The 24,560-nt window shown below is 48.3% G+C and overlaps 1 protein-coding gene across 4 annotated transcripts in view; it reads right to left on the bottom strand.

The window, feature by feature from the left end:
- Positions 1-21,268, bottom strand: part of KDM4C (lysine demethylase 4C) — a 283,487-nt gene extending 262,219 nt beyond the window's left edge. Inside the window, exon 1 of one of the 4 annotated variants that reach the window (XM_069961946.1) lies at positions 21,249-21,268. The gene's annotated coding sequence lies outside the window, so the exon portion shown is untranslated. Of the gene's footprint in view, positions 1-15,851; positions 16,105-17,387; positions 17,470-21,248 lie in introns of those variants that run through there. The other 3 variants (XM_069961945.1, XM_069961947.1, XM_069961944.1) reach the window with 3 other exon arrangements.
- Between the last annotated feature and the right edge of the window lie 3,292 nt (positions 21,269-24,560).

Raw genomic sequence — 24,560 nt, 5'->3', positions numbered from 1 at the left:
CCCCGAGGCCGTGACTACTTGATCTGAACAAACGCCCACATGACTACCTTCCTGGGATTTGCATACGGCAGGGACCAGATCAAAGTATGATTTTGGGGTGTGTGGGGCAGGGACAGCTGCTATAGATACATGTGTGGGAAGTGTGCTAGAAGGGGTATAAGCACAGATTATTGCCTTCATATCGATTTTTCATGTGATTGGTTCCCTTTAACCCCTTAAGGACCGGGCCTGAAATGGCCTTAAGGACCGGAGCAAATTTTATGAATTTGACCAGTGTCACTTTATTCATTAATAACTTCGGGATGCTTTTACCTATCCGGCTAATTCTGAGATTGTTTTCTCGTGACATATTGTACTTCACATTTCTGGTAAATTGGAGTCGATACTTATAACGAATCTTTATGAAAAAACCCAAAATAGCGTGAAAAATTGTGAAAAAATGCATTTTTCCAACTTTAAAACTTTTCTGCTTATACAGAAAATGGTTATACCACATAAATTATATATTAAATAGCATTAGCAACATGTCTACTTTATGTTGGCGGCATTTATTAAACTATCTTTCATTTTTTTTAGACAATAGGAAGCTTAAAACATTAGCAGCAAATTTCCAAATTTTCTGTAAAATTTCAAAATCAGATATTTTTAGGGAACTGTTCAGGTTTAAAGTGTATTTGAGGGGACTGTGTGTTAGAAAGCCTCACGAAGCACCCCATTTCAGAAACTGCACCCCCTAAACTCTGCAAAAGCACATCCAGAAAGTTTTTTAACCCTTTAGGGGAGTCACAGAAATAAAAGCTAAGTGTGTAAGAAATTTGAAAATTTTAATTTTCTGTGCAGAGATTTTATTGTAATCCAATATTTTTCATAATTATAAACCTATTACCAGAGAAATGCACCCCAATATTGATTGCCCCGTTTCTGCAGTTTATAGAAATACCCCATATGTGGCCCTATTGCGCTATTTGACGCAACCACAAGCCTCAGATATAAGGGAGCGCCTAGTGAATTTCAATGGCTCCGTTATTTTTGGTCATTTTTGACTGTACCACTTCAGGTTGGCAGAGGCTCTGGGGTGCCAAAACCTAAAAAACACCCCTAAAGGGACACCATTTAGAAAACTACACCCCTCAAGGAATGTAACAAGGGGTGCGGTGAGCATCTGGACCCCACAGGTGCTTCACAGATTTTCCAAACAATATGGCTTGAAAAAAGACTAAAGTATTTTTTACACTAAAACGTTGTTCTAGACTTCAATTTTTCATTTTCACAAAGGGATAAAAGGAAAAAAAAAACACAAAACATGTAGCGCAGTTTCTCCCGAGTACGGAAATACCCCACATGTGGACATAAAGTGCCAAGCGGGCGCAGGACGAGCCTCCAAAGGGAAGGAGCGCCAATTGGCTTTTGGAAGCTGGATTTCACTGGAATGGATTTCAAGGGCCATGTCGCATTTACAGAGCTCTCGTGCTGCCAAGACACTGGAAACCCCCCACAAGTGACCCCATTCTGGAAACTACACCCCTCAAGGAATCTAACAAGGGGTGCAGTGAGCATATGGACCCCACTGGTGACGGGCACAAATGTGGAAAAATGTGACGTGAAAGTGAAAATTTTCATTTTTTCACTTTCATGGCACAAATGTGCCCGTCATCCAGGGGTCCATATCCTCACTGCACCCCTTGTTAGATTCCTTGAGGGGTGTAGTTTCCAGAATGGGGTCACTTGTGGGGGGTTTACAGTGTTTTGGCAGCACAAGGGCTCTGTAAATGCGACATGGCGTTCATCATCCATTCTAGCCAAATCCAACCTCTAAAATCCAAATGGCGCTCCTTCCCTTCGGAGGCTTGCCCTGCGCCCACATGGCGCTTTATGTCCACATGTGGGGTATTTACGGACTCGGGGGAAATTGCTCTACACATTTTGTGTTTTTTTTTCTCTTTTAACCCCTTGTGAAAATGATAAATTCAAGGCTAGACCAACATTATAGTGTAAAAAATTGAATATTTCATTTTCACGCCACATTGTTCCACATTTGTGCCCGTCACCAGTGGGGTCCATATGCTGACTACACCCCTTGTTACATTCCTTGAGGGGTGTAGTTTCCATAATAGGGTCACTTGTGGGGAGTTTAACTGTCTTGGCAACACAGGGGCCTTTTGAATGCAACATGGCCCCTCGAAATCCATTCCATCCAAATCCAGCCTTCAAAAACCAAATGGCGCACCTTCCCTTTGGAGGCTTACCCTGCACCCGCATGGCGCTTTATGTCCACATGTGGGGTATTTCCGTACTCAGGGGAAATTGCTCTACACATTGTGTTTTTTTTAATCTTTTAACCCCTTGTGAAAATGAAAAAATCAAGACAAGATCAATGATTTAGAGTAAAAATTTAAAAAAAATTACACTAAATGTTGGTCTAGCCTTGATTTTTTTCCATTTCCACAAGGGGTTAAAAAAGAAAATGAACACAAAACGTGTAGGGTAGTTTCCCCTGAGTACGAAAATACCCCACATGTGGACATAATTTGCCATATGGGCACAGGGCAAGTCACCAAAAGGACAGAGCGCCATTTAGAGGCTGGAATGGGGGATGGAGGCCATGTCGCAATTACAAAGCTCCTGTGCTGCCAGAACAGTAGAAACCCCCAACAAGTGACCCAATTCTGGAAACTACACCCCATAATGAATCTAACAAGGGGTGCAGTGAGCATATGGACCCCACTAGTGATGGGCACATGTGTAGAACATGTGCCGTGAAAATAAAAAATACCATTTTTTTCATTTTCACGTCCCAAATGTGGCCGTCACCAGGGGGCCATATACCCGCTGCCCCACTTGTTAGATTCCTTATGGGGTGTAGTTTCCAGAATGGGGTCACTTGTGGGGGGTTTCTACTGTCCTGGCCGCACAGAGGCTTTGTAATTGCATCATGGCATCCTCTAATGGGAATGGCGGCCATACCTACTTAGCTGGGGAAAAGGGACCATTCTAATTTATTTGGGGGTGTTAGGCCAATTATTAGTTTATAAGGTTGGAAATGACAGGTGTCCATCAAATTTAACCTGTGTTGATCCAGAGGAAGGCAAAAACCCCTCGTGAGGCAGACGACAGTAGCCTCATCACAGGGGAAAAATTCCTTCCCGACTCCATAATGGCGATCAGAATAATCCCTGGATCAACGTGACCCCTGAAATAGGAATAAGGGACAGAATTTAGATAATGTAGAACCCCAATGACGTGTGGTGCGCCTTGGAGCGATCCAGTATACAGAGGCCGGGGGGATCAGGACAGGTGTCACACTGGTAAATGGTGTCCTTCCTGATCCCCCTGTTACACCACACTCTGCACTTCTTCTGGGGTCTTCTGTTCTCCAGTGTGGGGGACGTCACCTGGTAAATGTTGTCCTGGTGCGATACGGGGTCCTTCATATCCAGAAGCGCTGGGTCCGCTCCATGGCTGCTAAATATTAGGGCACTATTACTACTTCTGATATGTTCGGATCGTGCCGCAAGCTACAGTAGCTCGGGCAGCGAGGGACCAGAAGAGGGGGTGCTGGTATAAAGGTTATCCCCGTACAGGTGGTGACCTTTATCCAGCAGTGGGAAGATCAGTTCCCCAACGATCTCCCCACTAACTCCGAGGATGGGGGGGGGGCATCTGGGGCTGGATTCGAGTGCCCTTCCTTCATACACTCTAAGGGTACGTGCACACTGCGGAATCGCGACAGATAACCCTTTGTGCATTCCGCAGCTGGCACCCGCCGGCGGACTGATGCAGGTGCACGTCTCCGTCCGTGTCGTAGACTCCATTCTATGCACGGGCGGATTCCGCTCTGCGTCCAACATGTTGATGGAATGACGGATGATGGAATCCGCCCATGCATAGGATAGAGTCTATGACACGGGCGGAGACGCGCCCCTGCATCAGTCCGCCGGCGGGTGCCAGCTGCAGAATGCACGAAGGGTTATCCTTCGCCATTCCGCAGTGTGCACGTACCCTAAATCTGTAAGTGTACCCTGAGGTACTCTCACAGAGTTTGTAGAATTTCACGCCATACCGTCATCTCTTATCGGGACGGTACTGGCGGAAAAGACGTGTCTGGGGGGCAGCGTACGCTACGCTACTCCCAGACACGTCACTGGATGATGAGGAGGATGAGGATGAATGGAGGAACAAATGACCCCCCATTCATCCTCACTGTCTGTTTCGGTGTCGGAGGCAATAATAATGTATGCGTCCGATACCGAAAACACCCTGGGGGCCATCTTTATATGGGGACTAGTATATGGGGTATGTAGTGGTGTAGTGTAAAACTTTATTCAGTGTAGTGTGGTGTAATGTAGTGTTTTTTACAGTAAGTATACAAAAAAAACCTACGCCAAAAATGGTGTTGCTGATGAATGCCGCACTTATGTTCGGCACTTATCAGCAGACCGTGGCAGTAGGATATAAAAAAAACACCCTACGCCAAAAAGGAGGAGTTGCTGATTAGCAGCGCACTTTTGTGCGATGCTGATCAACACTCAGCGGCGATAGGGTGCGGAAAATAGAAAAAAAAAAAATTGGGAAAAAAAAATTTTTTTTTACTACATTCTGAACATCCCTGTAGTGGCTGATACGTGTATTACACTTATCAGCCGCTAGGGGGCAGCAGAGCGCAAGATCCGAAAATAGACGACGCTGGAGCCGGAAAAATACGAAAAAAGACGACGCTGGAGCCGGAAAGAGACGATCGGGACTCACGGAAGAAGCCGAAGATGAAGAGGACGCCGGGAACCCGGAAGACGCCGATCAGGACCCCGGGACAGGTGAGTAATGTACAAATACCTGCTCCGGACCCCTCAGCTACCTAGCTGAGGGGTCCGGAGCAGGTATTTATTACTTGTGGGGACTTTGATCGCCGTGAACGGCCGGCCGGCTGTTCACGGCGATCGGGACGGTGGTACCGTGACCACCATTACTTTTTACAGTAATGGCGGTCGGTGCCGTCCTCGGACAGCACCGACCGCCATTTTTTTCCGGGTCATCGGGCCACCGATGGCCCGGAAAGGTTCCGATCGCCGCTATGGGCTTATCAGCCAATAGCGGCGATCGTCGGCATGGGGGGGGTTAACAACCCTCCATGCCGACAGGGAGAGATGGCCTGCTATGTATTATAGCAGGCTATCTCCCCCGATCGGGACCCGGCCGGCCGCGGCGCCCGTTTAAAGGGCCGACGTACCGGTACGTCATGGGTCCTTAAGTGACAGTGATCCATGACGTGCCGGTACGTCATGGGTCCTTAAGAGGTTAATGCCTCAGCTGAGTATCCTATCCTGTGACCTGACAGCAGTCTAAACTGCAGGGACCTCAGAGCAATAGTCAGGGAGAGAAGATCCAGGACAGGCACAGTGCAGCATCGCAGTGTGTATGGTACCCCAATATAGATAACCTCTGACCTCTGACATCAGGAGCCAGAGAAGAGCCATAAAACGGGCTGCTCTGTTAACTCTTTCAGTACTGCAGACTGTAGAGTATTACTGTGCATCACTTACATTCTGCAATACAGAAAGAGTTAACAGCAGAGCAGAACATTACTTTTATGCTTTTTCTCCTGCTCTTGCACTGTGCTGAGGTCAGCAGTGCAGAGAAGACATAATATAGCGTCCCTGCTGCTGTTAACTTTTTCTTTTCTACAGTGTGTAAGTGATGCAGAGTATAATAACTCTGCATTATTGAAAGGGTTAACAGCAGGAGACACTATATCTATGTCTTATGTGATGTGAATACCTGTTAATACCAGGCTTCCAGTGCCTCCTCAGCGCTTCTCATGAGGCAACTGACAGGAAACACGGCTGGGCACTGAGCCGTAACTAGTTGTAATGATAAGGACACAGGACGCTGATGCCGCCCCCCTCAAGGGCTGTGTTATCTGCCGCCTGAGGCGAACACTTCACCTTGCCTCATGGCAGATACGGGCCTGCCCTCAGCCCCTCCCCCTTCATAGGCTTACAATGGAGAGAGCAGAGCCAGTCTTCACTGGCTTCTCTGTAATGAAGACGTGTTTGCCTGATAATGCACAGATAAGAAGTCAGGGGGGGAGGCTGGGAGATTGCTTCTTGAGTACAGAAGGAGGCTTTTTTGGCTGATGAAACCTATTACAGAGTTTCTTAAAATCGCTTATACTACTGATTTCTGCAATAAAAAAAAATATGACAGTTAAGCTTTAACCCTTTAACGACCAGGCCCAAAATGACCCAGTGGACCGCGCAAATTTTGATCTTAGTGTTTTCGTTTTTCCCTCCTCCCCTTCTAAGAGCTCTAGCACTCTCAGTTTTCTATCTACAAGCCATGTAAGGGCTTATTTGTTACAGGAATAGTTGTACTGTGTAATGGCGTCATTCATTTTACCATAACATGTATGATGGAATTCCAAATATATTATTTATGAAGCTATAAATAGGTGAAATCGTAAAAAAGAATGCAATATGGTAATGTTTGGGGGGTTCCTGTGTCTACGTAATGCACTATATGGTAACAGCGACATGACACTATTATTCTATAGGTCAGTCCGAACACAACCATATGCAGGTTACACAGATTCTCTAATGTTATATATATATTTTTTTATGAAATCCTTTTTTTTGCCAATTAAATATTAATAAAATGGGCTTATTGTGACGCTTATAACGGTTTTATTTTTTCACCTACGGGGCTGTATGGGGTGTCATTTTTTCCGCCATGATCTCTAGTTTTTATTAATACCATATTTGTGAAGATCGGACGTTTTGATCACTTTTTATTGATTTTTTTTAATATATAATGTAACATAAAATCGGTAATCTGCGCACTTTTTCCCCTCTTTTCGTGTACGCCGTTTACCGGTCACAATGACGCTTGTTATATTTTAATAGATCGGACAATTCCGCACGCTACGGTATATTATATGTTTATCTATTTATTCATTTTTATATGTTTTATTTATATAATGGGAAAGGGGGGTGATTTAGACTTTTATTGGGGGAGGGGTTTTGGGGTAGTGTGTTAGTGTTTTGAACTTTTTTTTTTTACACTTTTGAAGTCCCTTTGGGGGACTTGTACATACAATACTTAGATTTCTACACTGATGAATGCTATGCCATAGGCATAGCATTGATCAGTGTTATCGGCGATCTGCTCATTGAGCCTGCCTGTGCAGGCTCAGTGTAGGAGATCGCCGATCGGACCGCACGGAGGCAGGTGAGAGACCTCCGGCAGTCCGTTTCAACGATCGGGACCCCCGCAGTCACACTGCGGGGGTCCCGATCGGTAAGTGACAGGGGACTCCCCCTGTCACTTACACTTAAACGCCGCGGTCGCGCCGTGATCGCGGCGTTTAAGGGGTTAATGACACGCGGCAGCGCGATCGCTGCAGCGTGTCATTACCGGTGAGGTCCCGGCTGCTGATTGCAGCCGTCCCCCACCTGCTATGAAGCGCGCTCCGCTCCGGAGCGCGCTTCATAGCGGGAAAAACACCCAGGACGTAAGGTTACGTCATGGGTCGTCTGGGGACAGACTTCCATGACGTAACCCTACGTCCAGGGTCGTCTAAGGGTTAAGGACGGGGCCCATTTTCGTTTTTGCGTTTTCGGTTTTTCCTCCTTGTGTTTAAAAGGTCATAGCACTTGCATTTTTCCACCTAGAAACCCACATGAGCCCTTATTTTTTGCGTCACTAATTGTACTTTGCAATGACAGGCTGAATTTTTGCATAAAGTACACTGCGAAACCAGAAAAAAATTCAGAGTGGTGAAATTGAAAAAAAAAACGCATTTCTTTTATTTGGGGGAACTGTGTTTTTACGCTATTCGCCCTGGGGTAAAACTGACTTGTTATGCAAGTCGTTACGATTAAAACGATATATAACATGTATAACTTATATTGTATCTGATGGCCTGTGAAAAATTCAAACCGTTGTTAACAAATATACGTTCCTTAAAATTGCTCTATTCCCAGGCTTATAGCACTTTTATCCTTTGGTCTATGGGGCCATTGTGAGGTCATTTTTTGCACCATGATGTTTACTTTCTATCGGTACCTTGATTGCGCATATACGACTTTTTGATCGCTTTTTATTAAATTTTTTCTGGATTTGATGCGACCAAAAATGCGCAATTTTACCGTACTCGCCGTTTACCGTACGAGATCAGGAATGTGATTAATTAATAGTTCGGGCAATTACGCACGCGGCGATAGCAAACATGTTTATTTTTTTATTTATTTGTTTACTTTTATTTAAAACCTGGGAAAAGGGGGGTGATTCAGACTTTTATTAGGGGAGGGGGCTTTTTACTATTAACAACAAAGCACTCGTTTGCTTTCGGCTGCTGCAGCCGAAACGAACGAGTGCCGAGCCGAGGACGGCGCCATCTTGGACGCGTCCCCGGCCGGCATCAGTAACGAGATCGCTCCTCCGGGACAAGGTCCCGGAGGAGCGATCTACCCCACTAGACACCAGGGAAACGTTGCCTCCGGTAATCGGAGGCAGCTGTCAACTTTGACAGCTGCCTCCGATTAGCTAATTAGCGGGCACGGCGATCCGACCGTGCCCGCTAATAGCAGCGGTCCCGGGCTACTCGCGGCCCCGCTTTGAAGTGCAAGTGAGGACATATGACGTACGGGTACGTCATATGTCCTTAAGAGGTTAACTGGTGCAAAGTTAGGGGTGGTGCAAAGTTAGGGCACAGATATTCTAGGCCACGGCCGTTTGGCACAGGGCTGCCAGTTTAAAAGTTGTATTTTAGAACAATAACTGCATCACCTGCCAAACGGCCCCCAGGACACATCTTGGATTTAAAGCAGCTATCAGAAGGTACAAGTGGTTTAGGGTGGGCAGATTGCGGGTACAGAGTCACTTTAAGCTTTCAGGCATGAGTCTGGGCAACATTGAGTTTCAACTTTCTGCGATAATTTATATGGGGTTCAGGCCGTTACCCCTAGACAACAGCTCTAACACACTTGGGTTCAGAGATTTAACTATACGTGAGTGCTTCTTTAAGGGTCCATTTACACAGAAAGATTATCTTCCCAAGATCTGAAGCCAAAGCCAGGAATGGATTTAAAAAAAAAAAAAAAGAGAAATCTCTGTCTTTCCTTTATGAACTGATCTCTGTTTATAGTCTATTCCTGGCTTTGGCTTTAAATCTTTGGCAGATAATCTGTCAGATAATCTTTCTGAGTAAATGGACCCTAATGGTGCGTTTACACAGAGATTTATCTGACAGATCTTTAAAGCCAAAGCCAGGAACAGACTATAAACAGAGAACAGGTCATAAAGGAAAGACTGAGATTGCTCCTCTTTTCAAATCCACTCCTAGCTTTGGCGTCCAAAATCTGTCAGATAAATCTGTCTGTGTAAACGCACCATAAGGGCCCTTTAACACAGAAAGATTCTCTGACAGATTATCTGCCAAAGATTTGAAGCCAAAACCAGAAACAGACTATAAACAGTTCAGGTCATACAGGAAAGCCTGAGATTTCTCCTCTTTTCAAATCCAGTCCTGGCTTTGGCTTCAAATCTTTGGCAGATAATCTGTCAGATAATCTTTCTGTGTAAAAGGGCCCTTACACATAAATTGCCTACAAAGCACTGATCTGCAATCAGAGACACTGGCTGACAGCTGAGCGAGCAGGAGGCTGGGCAGCATTAAATAATCATGAAGAAGAGGGAGGAGGAAGTGCCAAAGTGTAGCACAAACAACTCCTTCTTGACACTTCAATAGACTAGGATTGTGCATAATCCACTGCACAGGCAAATTATTAAAAGCCATCATGCTCACTCGGGGACTGTCAGCACTGTAGCTAGGGCCCATGAGCTGACAGATTCCCTTTAAAGGGAACCTGTCACCCCCGTGCCAGGGTGACAGGCTCCCGACCCCCCGTTAGAGCCCCCTATACTCACCTAATCCCGCTGGGTCCCGCTTCTGGAGATGGTCGGGTCACGGAGATATCGGCGCCCGAGGCCCGGCGCTGAGAGATGAGTCCAATGCTCATAGAGAATGACGGAGTGCTGGACTCTCCTGTCATTCTCTATGAGCGTTGGACTCATCTGAGGAGCGCGCGCGCGCTCCGGGCTTTGGGCGCCGATATCTCCGTGACCCGGCCATCTCCAGAAGCGGGACCCGACAGGATCACGTGAGTATAGGGGGCTCTAACGGAGGGTCAGGAGCCTGTCACCCCGTCACCGGGGGTGACAGGTCCTCTTTAATGTTTTTCTTACAACTGAGGCAAATTTGCACTTCTTAGAAAGAAAACACTGTAGCCTCTTTTGCATCACCTTTAGGTAGCCACCCTGTAAGGGTCCTATTCCACGGGCCGAGCAGGGCCCGATCACGATGTAAACGAGCGCTCGTTTACTAGGCCTATTCCTCGACCCGACAATCATTAGCGAGGGCTGCAGGGTCATCGTTACCGATGTCCTTGCAGCCCTTGTTTCATACATTACCTATCCAGGCTGCAGGTCTTCTCCTACTCCCGGTCCCGCGCGGCAGCATCAGCTTTGGAGCGGCCTGACTGAACTGACAGAATGCTCAGCCAATCACTGGCCATGGCAGTCCCGGCCATGGCCAGTGATTGGCTGAGCGCTCTGTCAGCTCAGACAGGCCGCTCCGAAGCTAATGCTGCCACGTGGGATTGGGAGAAGAAGACCTGCAGCCTGGACAGGTAATGCATGATGTTTATGAAATCGTTGGTCATCTGCCGCGCCCGCTATTCCACGTAGCGATGTGCTGGTGGCGACCGATGATTTTAGGTTTGAACCTAAATGAACGATCAGCCGATGACACGATCATTGGCTGATCGTTCTCTCTATTCCACGGATCCATAATCGCTCCGTGGAATAGGCCCCTAAGTCAATATCCCACCCACTGAACAGTAATCAATCCTTTTGGAGGAGACTAGTTTGGCTAATATTTCCAGTCCTGTTTTGAGGTTCACATTTACACACACACTCCAGAGTGACATTTCACAGGTGGATCAGTGTTACCACCTGAGCTGGCACCTTTTAACCCTTGGCGACCTAGGACGTACCGGTACGTCCTGGAAGTCTATCCCCAGACAACCCTGGACGTACCGGTACATCCTGAGCTATGAAAAGTGCTCCGGAGCAGAGCGCGCTTCATAGCAGGTGGGGGCCGGCTGCAATCAGCAGCTGGCAGCTCATCATTAATGACAGGCTGCAACGATCGCGCTGCAGCATGACATTAACTCCTTAAACGCTGCAATTGCGTCGCGGCGTTTAAGTGTAAGTGACAGGGGGAGTCCCATGTCACTTACCGATCGGGAACCCCGCAGTGTCCCCCCGCGGGGGTCCCGATCGTTAAAACGGACCGCCAGAGGTCTCTCACCTGCCTCCGTGCGGTCCGATCGGCGATCTGGTCACTGAGCCTGCACAGACAGGCTCAATGAGCAGAGCGCTGATCACACTGATCAATGCTATGCCTATGGCATAGCAGTGATCAGTGTAAAAATCAAAGTAATGTATGTAAAAGTCCCCCAAAGGGACTTAAAATGTGTAAAGAAAAAAAAGTTAAAAATCACTAACACACTACCCCAAAACCCCTCCCCCAATAAAAGTTGAAATCACCCCCCTTTCCCATTATATAAATAAAACATATAAAAATAAACAATATACCGTAGCATGCGTAATTGTCCGATCTATTAAAATATTACAAGCGTCATTGCGAACGGTGAACGCCGTAGACGAAAACAGGGGAAAAAGTGCGCGGATTACCGATTTTATGTTACTATATATATATATATATATATATATATAAAAAATTATAAAAAGTGATCAAAACGTCCGATCTTCACAAATATGGTATTAATAAAAACTAGAGATCATGGCGGAAAAAATTACACCCCATACAGCCCCATAGGTGAAAAACTAAAATTGTTATAAGCGTCACAATAGGCCCATTTTATTAATATTTATTTGCCAAAAAAAAAGGATTTCATTAAAAATATATATATAACATTAGAGAATCTGTGTAACCTGCATATGGTTGTGTTCGGGCTGACCTATCGAGTAATAGTATCATGTCGCTTTTACCATATAGTGCATTACGTAGACACAGGAACCCCCCAAACGTTACCATATTGCATTCTTTTTTACGATTTCCCCTATTTATATCTTCATAAATAATATATTTGGGATTCCATCATACATGTTATGGTAAAATGAAAGACGCCATTACATAGTACAACTATTCCTGTAACTAATAAGCCATTACATGGCCCTGTAGATAGAAAACTGAAAGTGCTAGAGCTCTTAAAAGGGGAGGAGGGAAAAACGAAAGCGCAAAGACCAAAATTTGCTAGGTCCACTGGGTCATTTTGGGCCTTGTCCTCAAAGGGTTAAAGGCGCACTATATTATTGTTTTTCTTATAAAGTGCAGCATGGGTTTCTTGTAGTTCTTTGTCACAATATAGGCGGTCCGCTTCAATTTAAGATATATAAACAAAAACTCACATATCCATAGTATCCATGAAGCTGATACTGGAGGTACAAAGGATTTTCACAAGTAGACCATGGGGTGTTGAAATAGATGAGAAGGATTATGAATTGACTTCAACAGAGCTGCTAAATTTTACCATTGGTTTGCTGGATAATCCTTCTCTTTGCATCTTTGTCACAATGATGCTCTGACCAGTGTTTGGGGGAAGCACTGGGCCTATGGTTGTACCCACGTATTCCAGAACTCCCTAGGGCTGCATGCAACTTCTGTAGCCACTGGGAATTAAATGTTAAGCATTCAGCTTCAGAGAACATTGCCAAACATGAATAGTTTCACAGATCCACTGAACACTATTCATGGGGAATAAACATTTATTCAAACAGAAACGTCAGGGGAGCTGACAGATCCTTTTTAGGGTCCATTCATACATACAAGATCTGCAGATTTGATGTTGCAGATATCGATGTAACACAACATTAAATCTGCTGCAGATGCTGTATTTATAAATGGATCAGTAAAGCGCCTCTCTCTTCCATGCAAGGAGAAGTCCAGCAATTTTTTATTTTTTATTAAAGTATTGTATTGCCCCCCAAAAGTTATACAAATTACCAATATACACTTATTATGGGAAATGCACATAAAGTGTTTTTTTCCCTGCTCTTACTACTGCATCAAGGCTTCACTTCCTGGATAACATGGTGATGTCACGACCCGACTCCCAGAGCTGTGCGGGCTGTGGCTGCTGGAGAGGATGATGGCAGAGGGACACTGAGGGACACAGGGCACTGGAGGGACACTGAGCATCCCTCTGCCATCATCCTTTCCAGCAGCCACAGCTCACACAGCTCTGGGAGTCGGGTTGTGACATCACCATTTTATCCAGGAAGTGAAGCCTTGATGCAGTAGTAAGTGCAGGGAAAAAAAGCACTTTATGTGCATTTCCCATAATAAGTGTATATTGGGGATTTGCATAACTTTTGGGGGACAAAACAATACATTAATAAAAATCTTCGCCGGACTTTTCCTTTAACAGCAGATGTCAGACTAGATAGATAGAAAAGGGGGAAGCACAACCACTTTGTGCAATCCCTTTTCTGTGTAATACCCCCGTTGGGCACCTAGAAGACTTTAGGATCTGTTCATACCTTGCCTCTGTATACAAGAGTTTACAGCTGATATTCACTCTCATTTTAATAATAAAACACTGTGCAGACACATAGCGTACACCAGAATAAGGTACACACCTAGCATCCCATAAGTAGGACCTACAGCAGAACTGCATATATTTCTTGCGGCACACCATCACTCCAATGGAAGCCGTACACTGCCCTGTGTGTGATGTATACTACTTGTAAGACATAAGCTATATAACTTTGCCCTGGGCTTCTAAGGCACAGTGATGTGTTGGAGGGGGTGACTGAGGAGAATGTACAGAGAGCAGAAGCCACTGGAGGACATGAGGTGAGCAGAGCTCCTGGGGATGTATATAGTGTCACAGAGCAGAAACCTTTCTATACGAGAGGCTACAGACAGACTGACATCGCTGGGACAGCAGACTGTGAGCCTGGGACAGCAGACTGACATCAGTGTGGCAGCAGACTGTGAGCCTGGGACAGCAGACTGACATCAGTGTGGCAGCAGACTGTGAGCCTGGGACAGCAGACTGACATCAGTGTGGCAGCAGACTGTGAGCCTGGGACAGCAGACTGACATCAGTGTGGCAGCAGACTGTGAGCCTGGGACAGCAGACTGACATCAGTGTGGCAGCAGACTGTGAGCCTGGGACAGCAGACTGACATCAGTGTGGCAGCAGACTGTGAGCCTGGGACAGCAGACTGACATCAGTGTGGCAGCAGACTGTGAGCCTGGGACAGCAGACTGACATCAGTGTGGCAGCAGACTGTGAGCCTGGGACAGCAGACTGACATCAGTGTGGCAGCAGACTGTGAGCCTGGGACAGCAGACTGACATCAGTGTGGCAGCAGACTGTGAGCCTGGGACAGCAGACTGACATCAGTGTGGCAGCAGACTGTGAGCCTGGGACAGCAGACTGACATCAGTGTGGCAGCAGACTGTGAGCCTGGGACAGCAGACTGACATCAGTGTGGCAGCAGACTGTGAGCCTGGGACAGCAGACTGACATCAGTGTGGCAGCAGACTGACATCAGTGTGGCAACAGGCTGTGAGCCTGGGACAGCAGACTGACATCAGTGTGGCAGCAGGCTGTGAGCCTGGGACAGCAGACTGACATCAGTGTGGCAGCAGACTGTGAGCCTGGGACAGCAGACTGACATCAGTGTGGCAGCAGACTGTGAGCCTGGGACAGCAGACTAACATCAGTGTGGCAGCAGCCTGTGAGCCTGGGACAGCAGACTGACATCAGTGTGGCAGCAGCCTGTGAGCCTGGGACAGCAGACTGACATCAGTGTGGCAGCAGCCTGTGAGCCTGGGACAGCAGACTGACATCAGTGTGGCAGCAGCCTGTGAGCCTGGGACAGCAGACTGACATCAGTGTGGCAGCAGCCTGTGAGCCTGGGACAGCAGACTGACATCAGTGTGGCAGCAGCCTGACATCAGTGTGGCAGCAGGCTGTGAGCCTGGGACAGCAGACTGACATCAGTGTGGCAGCAGACTGACATCAGTGTGGCAGCAGACTGACATCAGTGTGGCAGCAGACTGACATCAGTGTGGCAGCAGACTGACATCAGTGTGGCAGCAGACTGACATCAGTGTGGCAGCAGACTGACATCAGTGTGGCAGCAGACTGACATCAGTGTGGCAGCAGACTGCGAGCCTGGGACAGCAGACTGACATCAGTGTGGCAGCAGACTGAGCCTGGGACAGCAGACTGACATCAGTGTGGCAGCAGACTGAGCCTAGGACAGGTGAAGCCATCAGTGTCTGCTCCTCCGCCGCCTGACAGGGAGGCACAGCTGACAGACGCTAGCAGCCTGGCTGTCCTGCTGGTTATATGGCGTTATTGCCCCACCATGCTGTGCCCCTCGGTGACTGACCCCTTAGAGGGGCTCCACAATGAAGCAGTGAGGGCTCCGCACAGTCCGTGTAGTTACACAAGTCCGCATCTCCCAGAAGTGAGAGAGAACTCCGCTTCCTGCCCACACCAAAGATGGCTGCAGCGGCGCCCCGGAGACTCCACCTGCCCCCGTCTCCCCCATGTCATTAGGAGCAGCGAGTAAATAAACACACGGCCAGCTGTAGCCTCGTCTCCCCACACGGCCTCCCCCTCCTCTCATACACACGGGGGGCGCTGCCCGCACTGGGGCTGCTGCTGCTCCCACAGCGGAGATGCCAGGGCTGCCCTCACAGCACACGGGCATTCACACGCCGCCGTCACCGACAACAAACACGCACGTACCCGCTCTTCCTGCCTGGTTATGTGGCCTCCCCGGTCCACCGGACTCGCGTCAGACACCGCAACAAGTCGGTTGCGTCGCACCTCTCCGATTCCACGGCTGTGTAGGCTGAGGTTGATGACGTCGCAGGCGTGACGTCAACATGTTCAGGATTACAGGGGGTTAAACTGGCTAGATGGAGGCGGCGCTGACAGTTGCGTGCGGGTGCCCTGTGCGCGTCCACGAGGTCTTGGCTGGTTCTCCAGCTCTGTGGGCGGGGGCGCGCACTGCTCACACAATGGGCTCTGTACTGTGCGCGCACCCCGTGTGGCTCATACACACTAGGATAGATAGTAGCTGCGACCGATGATAACGCTTCCTTGTTACACGCTGTTACATAACTGGGTTACACAATGGCAGCACGGTCACATGACTAAACCTGCACAATACAGTCAGGGCCCTAGTTACCAATAGCAGCATGGACAATTGTGCATTCATTTTCTATTTCTGATTAAAATTTTTAAAGGATCCTGAAATTTATTATGACCTTCAAGCCTAAAACTAAGCTGACACTTCCTATTCTGTGGAGGTCACTTTCATCACAAATAACAGTACAGTTACTATCATCACAGATATATTGGAGTACAGTAAAGGTAACACTAGTATATAGCTAAGAAACTATTCACAATAGTTATTACTTAGAGCTCAGCCTCCCCCTCCCTGTTAAATGACCTCTGCACAGATACAGAGCATGGACAAAAACGTCTCCCATTCAAGTAAATAGGGTCTGGGCCAGTCTATTGTAGCTATGTTCATAGGACTTGCTATAAACATATGTCTTAATGCTGTTAAAAACAGCGCAGGCAAGATGGCAGCCACTATAATGGTGTACGCAAATACTATAGATGGCTGGCCCCATAGCAAATTTGTGATTGCCCAAACCCCCCCAGTACCAAGGAGGCCTGCTCGACCACCGGGTGCTGCAAATGATGAGGGCTCAAGGGGCCCAGTGTATTGCAGGTGCAGGCTGTGGTAGACTAGAGTGAGGAGATCTCAGGGAGGATAGACGTTGTGAGGAATAAATAATGTTCTGTCACAGGCCGAGTGCTAATAACGCTCTCCTTCCTCCTGACGTAAATACTGCCACAGAGGTTAAAGGGGTAGTGCCGCGCTAAACAATTATTCACAAAATAACACACATTACAAAGTTATACAACTTTGTAATCAGTGGCGTAGTGACCGTGGTCGCAGCGGTCGCCGCTGCGACCCAGCCCCCCTCCTTGCCTCAACACTTGCCTCTCCTTCGCCCGCCCGCCGCTGTATTGATCGATCAGCAGCAGTGTTTCGCTTGCGGTCACACGAGTCAGTGTTGGACGGGCCCCCAGCTGATGCCCGGGCAGCACAAGCACCAGGCAGCTGTGTGCGCTAGGGCTGTTACTTCCGGGTCAGGGAGCGCGTCGCTCCCCGTGTCGGAAGTAACAGCCCCAGCGCTCACTGGGAGGCAGGGGCTACAGGCAGCACACGTAGGAGATACATGGAGGCGTCGGCCCTTCTGTCACCTGGTGCCCTCTCATCCTTTTCTCACGATCCTGCGCTCCAGGCCAGTATGCAGCCTGCTTCTCGCCCGCTGCCATGATCCCCTGCCCATAAATGCTATGTCTTCCTATACGAAAGGACCTCCGATGATGTCATGACCACGTGACCGGCATGTGTGGGAGCTAGCCTGAAGTTTACATGGAGTGGGGTAGTTTTACAGAGGAGACAGAATGCAGGTGGGAGCAGTGGGGGCAACCTGAGGAAGAGGGTATGGGGAGCATAGGGGCAGTGTGGTGAAGGGTATGTGAGGAGACACATAGGGGCAGTGTGTGTGGTGAATGGTATGTGAGGAGGCACATAGGGGCAGTGTGTGTGGTGCAGGGTATGTGAGGAGGCACATAGGGACAGTGTGTGTGGTGCAGGGTATGTGAGGAGGCACATAGGGGCAGTGTGTGTGTGTGTATGTGTGTGTGTGGTGAATGGTATGTGAGGAGGCACATAGGGGCAGTGTGTGTGTGTGTGTGTGTGTGTGTGGTGAATGGTATGTGAGGAGGCACATAGGCGCAGTGTGTGTGGTGCAGGGTATGTGAGGAGGCACATAGGGGCAGTGTGTGTAGTGAATGGTGTGTGAGGAGGCACATAGGGGCAGTGTGTGTGGTGCAGGGTATGTGAGGAGGCACATAGGGGCAGTGTGTGTGGTGCAGGGTATGTGAGGAGGCACATAGGGACAGTGTGTGTGGTGCAGGGTATGTGTATGTGTGTGTGTGTGTGTGTGTGTGTGGTGAATGGTATGTGAGGAGGCACATAGGGACAGTGTGTGTGGTGCAGGGTATGTGTATGTGTGTGTGTGTGTGTGTGTGTGTGGTGAATGGTATGTGAGGAGGCACATAGGGGCAGTGTGTGTGGTGCAGGGTGTGTGAGGAGGCACATAGGGACAGTGTGTGTGGTGCAGGGTATGTGAGGAGGCACATAGGGGCAGTGTGTGTGGTGAATGGTATGTGAGGAGGCACATAGGGGCAGTGTGTGTGGTGAATGGTATGTGAGGAGGCACATAGGGGCAGTGTGTGTGGTGCAGGGTATGTGAGGAGGCACATAGGGACAGTGTGTGTGGTGCAGGGTATGTGAGGAGGCACATAATGGCAGTGTGTGTGGTGCAGGGTATGTGATGACGCACATAGGGACAGTGTGTGTGGTGCAGGGTATGTGAGGAGACACATAGGGACAGTGTGTGTGGTGCAGGGTATGTGAGGAGACACATAGGGACAGTGTGTGTGGTGCAGGGTATGTGAGGAGACACATAGGGACAGTGTGTGCGGTGCAGGGTATGTGATGACGCACATAGGGACAGTGTGTGTGGTGCAGGGTATGTGAGGAGACACATAGGGACAGTGTGTGTGGTGCAGGGTATGTGAGGAGGCACATAGGGGCAGTGTGTGTGGTGCAGGGTATGTGAGGAGGCACATAGGGGCAGTGTGTGTGGTGCAGGGTGTGTGAGGAGGCACATAGGGACAGTGTGTGTGGTGCAGGGTATGTGAGGAGGCACATAGGGGCAGTGTGTGTGGTGAATGGTATGTGAGGAGGCACATAGGGGCGGTGTGTGTGGTGAATGGTATGTGAGGAGGCACATAGGGGCAGTGTGTTTGGTGCAGGGTATGTGAGGAGGCACATAGGGACAGTGTGTGTGGTGCAGGGTATGTGAGGAGGCACATAATGGCAGTGTGTGTGGTGCAGGGTATGTGATGACGCACATAGGGACAGTGTGTGTGGTGAAGGGTATGTGAGGAGACACATAGGGACAGTGTGTGTGGTGCAGGGTATGTGATGACGCACATAGGGACAGTGTGTGTGGTGCAGGGTATGTGAGGAGACACATAGGGACAGTGTGTGTGGTGCAGGGTATGTGAGGAGGCACATAGGAGCAGTGTGTGTGGTGCAGGGTATGTGATGACGCACATAGGGACAGTGTGTGTGGTGCAGGGTATGTGAGGAGACACATAGGGACAGTGTGTGTGGTGCAGGGTATGTGATGACGCACATAGGGACAGTGTGTGTGGTGCAGGGTATGTGAGGAGACACATAGGGACAGTGTGTGTGGTGCAGGGTATGTGAGGAGGCACATAGGAGCAGTGTGTGTGGTGCAGGGTATGTGAGGAGACACATAGGGACAGTGTGTATGCAGTGTCCCAGAACAGCCCTTCTTATGCTCACACTTTCATTATAAACAGTTCTGTTCTGGAAAGCTATGGTCCACTGCAAACTGCGTGTATTGTGTCCCTCTTCTCAGTATTTAGGTCTGCCATTTCAGTCATTTGAAAAGAAGGGAGACAGGGGGCGCTTCCTCGTGTAATAAAAGGTGGCCAGGTGGATGGAAAGGAGATCTAACAGGGATCCACTCACCTGGGTAGGTTGTGCGAATTTTTAGGCACAACACTAAATGCAGCATGAAAGAAGGTACTCCGCAGCTGTACTGGGGGACGTCACCACCGACGGTGGGAGAAGCGGAATGCAGATGTGTAGTCAAGCGACTACAGGACCAAGGATCAAATCCACACCAGAATACGGTAAGCGCAGGAGTATACACAATTTGCACACAGCGGTGCAGCCAGGAGTCATCCAAGAATAGATGGCGTAATATTCACTTATTACGCCATCTATTCTTGGATGACTCCTGGCTGCACCGCTGTGTGCAAATTGTGTATACTCCTGCGCTTACCGTATTCTGGTGTGGATTTGATCCTTGGTCCTGTAGTCGCTTGACTACACATCTGCATTTCAGTCATTTATTGCATGTGTATTCAGGTATCAGTGTCTAAAGGTATTATGTCGCCTCCTAGTGTTCAAGGATGGTACTTCTCATGTATATTCCTCTGTATATGCCTAATGGTGTGATGATGCAATGGCTGGATGTCACGTGACTGTGCCCTGCTTCCATGGTAACACCAATGGTCATCGAGCTTTTGGCTGGGGTTACCATGTGACTTCCTGTGCTACCTCAGTCTATTCCCTACCATCAAGGGGATAGGTTGTCTGTTAGTCCTCTCTCTCCCTGTAAAAGAGAGAGGCCTGCGTTGTGCTCTGCTGCTCCAGTCCACTGGCTGTGTTCCTGTCTCAAGTCTCAAGATCCTCATCTGGGTGTCGATTCTTCAGTCATTCTTCAGTTCCTCTCATCATCATCTTCTCAATTCATCAACAGCAAGTATTCAATTCAAGTCTCATTCCACCCAGCATCTCTGCTTCAGTATCACTACTACTCCCATCATTCAGCACGCTAATCTCACAGCCTATTGCAGCATCACCCATTATTCTGCTTTATTCAAGATTGCCTTATTCCCGGTTGCATCCGGAGAGACTGTTACTACTAGTTACCACCGTTACAATAAATGCACAACTACCGTTGTTTCTGAACCTTGGCATTGGTGTGATCATTGGTGCCCTGACTAAGGACAACGAAGAATCGGATGCCCAGCCTCTGCATGGTCAGGAGCCCGGCTTCCAGCTGTAGCACCCTCGTGCCTAAACCGTGACCACTACTTCCTACAGCTGCCCCGATTCCTGCACCCATCCAACATCTGTATAGCGGAGTGGCCCCTAGGGGCCAGGGCATCGCATGTGTGGTGCAGGGTATGTGAGGAGGCACATAGGGACAGTGTGTGTGGTGCAGGGTATGTGAGGAGGCACATAGGGACAGTGTGGGAGATTTATTAAACATGGTTTAAAGTGAAACTGGCCCAGTTTCCCCTAGCAACCAATCAGATTCCACCTTTTATTCCTCACAGACTCTTTGAAAAATGAAAGGTGTAATCTGATTGGTTGCTAGGGGCAACTGAGCCAGTTTCACTTTACACCATGTTTGATAAATCTCACCATAGGGGAGTCATACTGACTGTCTTTGGTAAGCTGGCTCCTAGAAATCTCCTCACAGGCTGTAGTCCCCTCAGTGGATGTTACTCCTGCTACAGCTGTGCTCAACCAACCCAGGAATTCCTGTCACAACTTCCTCTTGAGGGGAGCTCATTAGAATAGCTCTGCCCTCTTTCTGGACCTTTCTCCCAGCTAGCGTAGTATACGAAGGAGGCAGTTGGTGTTGCTATGGTAACTCCCTGAGTGTGCTGTGTAGATGAATAGCTATAATGACCCATCTCCAGCATGGCTCCTCTCTATAATACAGTGGTACCTCGGTTCTCAAACTTAATTGGTTCAGGGGGGCATTCTGAGAACCGAGCATTATCTTCCTATAGGAAATAATGTAAATGTGTTTAATTGGTTCCAGCACCCACCAATAATTACCGGCAGTACCCATATATTACATTGAAAAGTGCCCCGTTTAATCACTACAGTACAGAGCAGCACTATATACTGTACAGGACATTATACACAAGAAACATTCAACAACACCAGCAATTATAGTACAGTAGTCACTAACTCCTCACTCATCCTTTACTGTAAAGAATGGGAGTTGGTGGTGCACTGACTGTACTACTGTGGTATCCACAGTAGTACCACAAGATGTTGTTGTTATAACTGTGTATACAGATATGGCCCAGCTGTAGGAACCAAAGGGTTATTGATTGTTTGTGTATCACATGGATCTGCACACCAATGAGAGTTCTTTCTTCTCTTCACCTATCATCTCTCTCTTTACCTCTGTACACGCACCCCTCACCCACATGCGCTGTAGGAAGAAAGTCACATCGGTAGAGGAAGTGTGAGGTCTTTTGCCTTTGGATTCTGTAGAGGAAGGATGCAGGCTAGAACGCTCCCTACAGCAGCCCAGTTGGGCCCTGGCTCCGTCTCTCTACTCTTCTGATCCCCTTTTCTACCTCTCATGACGCAACTCAGTGAGCACCGCTGTATCACTTCTTCTACTCTCAGTGCAGATCTGGACTCTAAGGCTACGTTCACACGTAGCAAAACTAGCGGAATTCCGTTAGCCTCCCTCTCATAATGGGAGTTTATGGGAGGCGCGCGCTGCTGTTCTCCCCATGTTTATTCTTCAGTGCGGAGAGACGCTGAGAGAACAGCAGCGCGTGCCTCCCATAGACTCCCATTATGAGAGGGAGGCTAACGCCATTCCGCGGCGGAATTCCGCTAGTTTTGCTATGTGTGAACGGGGCCTAAAGTGTTAAGTAACTTATCAAGTGTAAAGTATTGTATCAAGGCAAAGCTGTATTATCTGCTGCCTAACTCAAGTATCTTCAGAGTAAACAAAATTCTATTTGTGCTAAAGAGACTCTGTGATTCTTCGTTAAGCACCGACACAGCATACACACCTGCCTTGGATCACTACTCCACTCCGGACCACCATGATAATTGTCCAAGGAACCCCCAAACAACCTGGCAGGTCACTGTTCACAGGGGAAAAAGGTATAGCCAGCCCACCAAAATAAAAGCAGGTTAGCCACCATACCAGTGTGCCCAATCGGCACTGGCATCACAACACACGCCTCGGCACAGAAGGTCACCACACTACTACTGTACTGTACTGTATATGCATTCCAGTAGTTAGGGCCGGGACAAAGAGTAGGCGGAGGTAGGCGATGGCCTAGGGCTCCAAACGTCAGGGGGCGCCATCTGGATGGGTAATTAATTTACTTACCCCTCCATCCTGCCCCCCTGCCTGCCCTGCACTGTAACTGTGTCATACAGCAGCAGGAATGGAGTGTCCAGGAGGTGTAAAGGACCTTTGATGACATCATGCCCATGTGACCAGTGTGGGAGGAGCTATCTTCCTCTGCTAGGCTCTCTATGAGGCAGCTGGTTTCCTGGGCTGTTTATGAGGCAGTGAGTGCAGTGTATAGGAGGAGGTAAGCCACATTGAGGGCACTGGTCAGCAAGGTGAGGGGTGTGTGTGCATAGATATGAGATGTTCTGCAGGGGTGTGTGGGTGCATAGATATGAGATGTTCTGCAGGGGTGTGTGGGTGCATAGATATGAGATGTTCTGCAGGGGTGTGTGGGTGCATAGATATGAGATGTTCTGCAGGGGTGTGTGGGTGCATAGATATGAGATGTTCTGCAGGGGTGTGTGGGTGCATAGATATGAGATATTCTGCAGGGGTGTGTGGGTTCATAAATATGAGATGTTCTGCAGGGGTGTGTGGGTGCATAGATATGAGATGTTCTGCAGGGGTGTGTGGGTGCGAGACATGAGATGTTCTGCAGGGGTGTGTGGGTGCATAGATATGAGATATTCTGCAGGGGTGTGTGGGTGTTGTTTGTTTTGGAGAATTACTGCTATATGGGAAGGGTTAGGGAGAACACAGGGGGTCTAAATATAACTGGTGGCAGCACACAGGGGGTCTATGTATAACTGGGGGCAGCACACAGGGGGTCTATATACTTCTGAGGGAGCACACAGGGGATCTATATACTTCTGGGGGAGCACACAGGGGATCTATATACTTCTGGGGGAGCACACAGCAGTCTATACTATATTGGGACTGCACAGAGGGGTGTAACTACTATATAGGGGTACAGAGGGGGGTAACTACTGTATGTGTTGGAGCCTAAAATGTTTCTCTGACAGATTCTGGAGAGAGGATTCACAGACGGGGGGAAGACTTCAAGGTGGCCCACGCTGGATGGAGAGAAAAAGAAAATGTGACAGATCGGATAAGACGCCCCATGTGAGTCGCTGGATGTAACTGCACAGTTATAGGGTTGTAGTGATAGGGGTCATGGTGTGGAGGTATTATGTAATGGTATCATTGGTGATATATTTCTGTTTTGTTCAGTGCAGTTTTCTTGTAATATGTGATCACTGTATGGTGGAAATAGTGTTATAAGATAATTACTGTATGTATTGGGGCTCTTAATACAGTGTGAGGGCACATTCAGGACATAATACTGTGCGGGGAGCACCAATTCTAATAAGGGGGGGGGGCATTTGCCTTCTCTGCCTAGGGCACCAAAACTCCTTGTCCCGGCCCTGCCAGTAGTCTTTTACAGTACTGTACTCTGTGTGAAGCCTCATCAGTGCTAAACTCATCAGGTACAACCATGGTCCGCGCTCGCAAAAAGGTTCAGATACCGAGCAAAGTTTGAATTCTGAAAGTTACTTCCAGGTAAATTTTCATTCAAATACCGCAGTATTTCTGTACTTTAAGACTGGGTGCCTGAAAAGTGCTTAAAGGACAACTCCGGCGGGACCCCCCCCCCCAAAAAAAAACACAGACACACACAGACACCATACTCACC

This window comes from Dendropsophus ebraccatus, chromosome 3, assembly GCF_027789765.1.
Source record: "Dendropsophus ebraccatus isolate aDenEbr1 chromosome 3, aDenEbr1.pat, whole genome shotgun sequence".
In the NCBI taxonomy this organism is placed as follows: domain Eukaryota; kingdom Metazoa; phylum Chordata; class Amphibia; order Anura; family Hylidae; genus Dendropsophus; species Dendropsophus ebraccatus.
The sequence above is the reverse complement of the archived record's forward strand: the minus strand, read 5'-3'. Positions and strand labels throughout refer to the sequence as shown.